This window comes from Saimiri boliviensis, chromosome 1 (genome assembly GCF_048565385.1).
Source record: "Saimiri boliviensis isolate mSaiBol1 chromosome 1, mSaiBol1.pri, whole genome shotgun sequence".
NCBI lineage: Eukaryota > Metazoa > Chordata > Mammalia > Primates > Cebidae > Saimiri > Saimiri boliviensis.
In genome coordinates this window covers 185,317,796-185,323,773 of record NC_133449.1, presented here as the reverse complement: position 1 = coordinate 185,323,773, position 5,978 = coordinate 185,317,796, and the positions used below count along the sequence as shown (strand labels likewise).

At 43.1% G+C, this 5,978-nt stretch overlaps 1 non-coding gene across 1 annotated transcript; it reads left to right on the top strand.

Moving 5' to 3' along the window:
- The first annotated feature begins 5,554 nt into the window (after positions 1–5,554).
- LOC120365772 (small nucleolar RNA SNORA48) lies at positions 5,555–5,693 on the top strand. The gene has a single exon (XR_005580627.1). It is a non-coding gene; the product is annotated as a small nucleolar RNA SNORA48 (small nucleolar RNA).
- Positions 5,694–5,978: the final 285 nt, after the last annotated feature.

Sequence of the window (5,978 nt, the reverse complement as noted above, 5' to 3'; positions counted from 1 at the left end):
ATATTCCCGGCCAGGCGCGGTGGCTCAAGCCTGTAATCCCAGCACTTTGGGAGGCCGAGGCGGGTGGATCACGAGGTCGAGAGATCAAGACCATCCTGGTCAACATGGTGAAACCCCGTCTCTACTAAAGGTGCAAAAAATTAGCTGGGCGTGGTGGCACGTGCCTGTAATCCCAGCTACTCAGGAGGCTGAGGCAGGAGAATTGCCTGAACCCAGGAGGCGGAGGCTGCGGTGAGCCGAGATCGCGCCATTGCACTCCAGCCTGGGCAACAAGAGCGAAACTCCGTCTCAAAAAAAAAAAAACAAACACATATTCCCGTAACAGTGAGACAGCCAGGTGGGGCTGGGGAGACCCTGGGGAAACGCCATGCAGCCTGCCCAATGAGGTGGAGCCTCGCGGAGTCCCGCCTCTTCCTGTGTGGAAGCTGAGATTCAAGCCCCTGCGGCCCGCGCTCTGTCTGGCCTTGCCAGAGCCCTTGTTTCCCCCGCTTCTTCATTTTTACCCAGGAAAACCTGGCTTCACTCACCCTTCAAACCATCTGCAGGCCTAAATGTTCATGGCCGTGGGACAGAAAAGGATCCCGTCTTTAGCTGAACTAAGGAAAATCAGGCAGCAGTAAGTAGCACGGTGAGTTTAAAAAATGACATAAAACTGGCCGTTTTTGGGACCGGTGGTTTGTTGATTGGGATCATAACATTCTTTATGTAATTAACACACGCACGTGCGTGCTCACGCATACACATACACACACACAAACATACACTTTTGAAACTTTCTATGTTCAAAACTGGGGCTAGTTGAGAGGCTCGTGCCTGTAAGCCCAACACTTTGGGAGGCCAAGACAGGAGGATTGCTTGAGGCTGGGAGTCGGAGACCAGACTGGGCAACATAACATGACCATGACTCCTCAAAAAACTTTAAAAATTAGCTGAGTGTGATGACACGTGACTGTAGTCCCAGCTACTTGAGAGGCTGAGGCAGGAGGATCACTTGAACCCAGGAGTTCAAGGCTCACTACAGTGAGCTATGCCAGTGTACTCCAACCTGGGCAAAAGGGCAAGACCCTCTCAAAAAAGAAAAAGCCTACCTTGTCCTGGGGAAGGAAGGAGTGCTTCAGAAAACACAATTAATCAGCCGGGCGCGGTGGCTCAAGCCCGTAATCCCAGCACTTTGGGAGGCTGAGGCGGGTGGATCACGAGGTCAAGAGATCGAGACCATCCTGGTCAACATGGTGAAACCCCGTCTCTACTCAAAATACAAAAAATTAGCTGGGCATGGTGGCACGTGCCTGTAATCCCAGGTACTCAGGAGGCTGAGGCAGGAGAATTGCCTGAACCCAGGAGGCGGAGGTTGCGGTGAGCCGAGATCGCGCCATTGCACTCCAGCCTGGGTAACAAGAGCGAAACTCCGTCTCAAAAAAAAAAAAAAAAAAAAGAAAAGAAAAGAAAACACAATTAATCCCTTGGCTTTAGAACAGTTTTTGCATTAATACATTGGGGTAAAATTTATTTTCTTTCTTTTTTTTTTTTTTTTTTTTTTTTTTTAGGCTTTGTCACCCAGGCTGCAGTGAAATGGCTCAATCTCGGCTCACTGCAACCTCTGCCTCCTGGGTTCAAGTGATTTTTCTGCCTCAGCCTCCCAAGTAGCTGGGATTATAGGCATGCAACGCTATGCCTGGCTAATTTTTGTATTTTTAGTAGAGGTGGGGTTTCACCATGTTGGCCAGGGTGGTCTCAAACACCTGACCTCAGTCGATCCACCCATCTCAGCCTCCCAAAGCGCTGAGATTACAGGCCTGAGCCACTACGCTCAGCTGTTATTTGTATTTTCAACATGCGTCTAGGGACTTAGTTGAACACTTTATAACTTCCCTGTATCTACTGTTTTTCAATTAGGAAGTAAAAAAAATCAATCCCAGAAAGAAATATATTCAATCAAAATTAAGGAACCAAGATTCAGTATTTTATTCCAGGAATAGTATGCTGTAAAAGAAAGACAAATTTGGTAGTTTAGATTTCTTCGGTACATGTTTTCTGTCTTATTCAAAGAAATAGAGCTGTAGAAATGAAACACACAATTCAGACACAGAACTAAATTCTTTTATTTTTTTATTCCTAAAGTGGGCTTTTCCTCTGTCTACTAGGCTGGAGTGCAGTGGCATGATCATAGCTCACTGTAGCCTCGAAATCCTGGGCCTTAGGCATTCTTCTGCCTCAGCCTCCTGAGTAGCTGGGACTACAGGTGCCCACCACCACACTTGGTTAATTTTTTAATTTTCCTTTTTGTAGAGATGGGGATCTTGCTTTGCTGACAAGGCTGGTCTTGAACTCCGGGACTCAAGCAATCCTCCTGCCTTGGCTTCCCAAAGCACTGGGATTGCAAGGATGAGCCACCATGCCTATCCAGAATTAAATTCTTTAAATAAAATGGCAGGATACAGTGAAAGACACTATATAATATAAGCAACATTGAACAGAATTAGACTAAATGAAGAGAAAAGTGTTTAATCTTTTCACAAAGAGGTCTAAGACATTGACATTAAAAAGGGCATTGAGAAAGATAAAATCATTGTAACAGTTACTATTCTTAACAAATAGGACATAATTTTGTGAAATAATGAGATTATAACACAAGGAGTCACTGATAAAACTGTTATAGCAAAAAATGGATAAATCATTAAATATAATGAGATTTAACTATCACTGTAAGAGAAATGATATGTAATTAGAAAAAGGAACAGAATATAAAAAGAAAGCAATGTTTCTATCCATGGTTCCACATTAGTAAAAGTCTGGTGATAAAGAGGAAAGTGTCTCCGAGTCTATTAATAAATTATAGACCCAGTTTTCATTAATTATAACAATGGTCCTTCCAAACTCAAGCTTATCTCCTATCATCCTTTCATTTTATTTAAGAAACACCTGGAACTGGGTGCAGTGACCCAGATTACACACCTGTAATCCCAGCACTTTGGGAGTCTAAGGTGGATGAATCACAAGGTCAAGAGATAGAGACCATCCTGGCCAACATGGTGAAAACCTGGTCTCTACTTAAAAAAGAAAAAATTACCTGGGTGTGGCAGTGCGTGCCTGTAGTCCCAGATACGTGGGAGGGTGAGGCAGGAGAATCACTTGAACCCTGGCGGCAGAGATTGCAGTGAGCCCAGATTGCGCCACTGCACTCCAGGCTGGTAACAGAGTAAGACTCGGTCTCAAAAAAAGAATAAGAAAAAGAAACACCTGTATAGCACTTACTCAGTGCAAGGCACCAGGCTAAGCATTTTACAAATGTCAACTCATTTCCTGTAATTAAGTTTGAGATATCCATGTAGGAACTCAACAGACCTCAATTGTGTTATGTAAGTTTCAAAGAAGATATGAAAAGGAAAAGACATCATCTCTGCCCTCCAGAGGCTTCAAGTTTCCTAGAAGAGACAAGACACCAAACTATGAAAAGAATGTGATTTATGATAATAAGCAGAAAACAGCATTGCTTTAAGGGAAAAGGAAAAGCTAACTTTAAGGAGTCAGTATAGGTTCTAAAAACAAAGTAGGTTAAATTGTTAAACCATGTTAGAATGGAGATTGTATTTCCAAGCAGAGGAAATATAATGAGCATACATGTAGGGGCAAGAGCGAATGGGGCACCAGGGTTGTCCAGCATGGCTAGATCTTAGGGGTCTTAAAGGGAAGGAATGCTGGTCAGGCTGTAGGCTGAAGTCTTATTGTAGATAGGGTCATTATGAACCGGCACAACGGTGTTCTGTTGAGGGAACAATGGACGCTGACATCAGGCCATGCTCTGCTCACCAGGCTGCGTGCCCTGCCTCTGTGCTGTGTCACCCTGACGAAGGGCAATCTTTTGTAATGTACGTCAAACCATGCTGTCATCCAGACTGGATTACACAGCTGCCTTTATCCCCTTTAGAGGGGAGTTTGAGTTTGTCAGAGGACAATGGCCTCCCCCTAGTAGGTACCATGGAAAATTCTTGAATCTCTTATCATTTACAGTTTTTCATTGACGTATATAAAAAGAAAAGATAGAAAAGTTCCAAGAGATAGTAATGAATCATATCATATATGCCTGGACAAGTTCTTGAAAATTATAATGCTTAAAACATTTGTTAAATTAATGAATTTATATTGAACTTCTATATGTGTAAATAGAGAGAATGGATTTCCCAAAAATATAAGAGACAGTAAGAAATCATAAGCAGCTCAGGCTATATGTAGATACGCTGAAGCCAATGAATATATTCACTGTACAAAGGAGAACAATAAACATGCAGTAAGACAACTCTGAATTTAGAAACCCTCAAATTAAAAAGTCCAAATTCTGCAAAATTATTTTACAGCCAAATTAAATAAACAGATGGAAGCAGAGAGAGGTCTTTATGAATGAAAACCTGTTGAATGAAACAAAAGTTAATGTCAACAAATGGAACATAGAGTTAAAAACGGGATCCCTGCAGAACAGCAACATCTAAGTTGTCAAGAAAGAGCTTCCGGAAAAACAAATAAATAAATAAAATCTAAGTATGAGGCAAAAAATAAAAGTGCTTAAATGAGTGAGAAGAGAGATTTGTGTGTGTGTGTGTGTGTTTGTTTGTTTGTTTGTTTGTTTTTTTGAGTCAGAGTCTTGCTCTGTCGCCAGGCTGGAGTGCAGTGGTGGGATCTCGGCTCACTGTAACCTCTGCCTCCCGGGTTCAAGCGATTCTCCTGCCTCAGCCTCCCGAGTAGCTGGGACTACAGGCGAACGCCACCACGCCCAGCTAATTTTTGTATTTGTAGTAGGATGGTCTCTATCTCTTGACCTCGTGATCTGCCTGCCTCAGCCTCCCAAAGTGATGGATTACTGGCGTGAGCCACCATGCCCAGCAAAGAGATATTTTTTAAAACTAGAGAAAAACAACTCTGAGACAGTGACCAACAATTCCAAATGCACCAGGGAAATCGAGTAAGTTTCAGACGGAAAAGTCTCCATTGTTTTTTAGTTTTGGAGAAGTCATTAGTGATCTTAGAAGGAGCAATGTCAGTGAAATGGTAGCAACAACTCATTGACTACAATAGGTTTGGGACTGAAACAGGAACCAGAAATCAAATGAAGTCTACTCTTAGAAACTTGTTGTTGAAAGAGAAGAGAGAAGGATCACTTGAAGAAAACGAGTCTGAGAGAAGGCTTTTGTTGTTTCCTGTGAAACAGCCTTCAACATTCTTAACACGCCGAGAGAAAAGAGCCAGTAGAGAGGGTCTGGGGGTGGTGGTTCACGCCTGTAATCGCAGCACTTTGGGAGGCCGAGGTGGGCGGATCACCTGCCGCCAGGAATTCGAGATCAGCCTGGCCAACATGGCGAAAACCCATCTCTACTACAAATACAAAAATTAGCTGGGCGGTGGCGCTCGCCTGTAGTCCCAGCTACTTGAGAGGCTGAGGCAGAATCGCTTGAACCTGGGAGGACAGAGATTGCAGTGAGCCAACATCATGCCATTGCACTACAGCCTGAGGGGCAGAGTGAAACTCCATCTCAAAAAAAAAAAAAAAAAAAAAAAAAGATGTCCCTGACCTGGGTAGAGTGACATCTGGCATCTGGTTGGTGGTGCCCATCTCATAGCCAGGGACAAAGCATCCCCTTGTTCATCCCAGCTTGGCTTTTGATCTGTGCACATGCCTGATTCCTGCCTTGGACACATAGGTAAAAGAAAAAAAAAAAGAAAAAGAAAAAGAATAACACAATGGACTTTTGGGTCTCAGGGGAAAGGGTGGGAAGAGGGTGAGGGATAAAAGACTACAAATTGGGTTCAGTGTACACTGCTCTGGTGATGGGTGCACCAAACTCTCACAAATCCCCACTAAAGAATTTATGTAACCACACACCACCTGTTCCCCCAACAACCTGTGGAAATACTTTTTTTTTTTTTTTTTTAAGAATTGCCTATTGAAGGTTTTTTTTTTGTTTGTTTTTGGTTTTTTTTTTTTT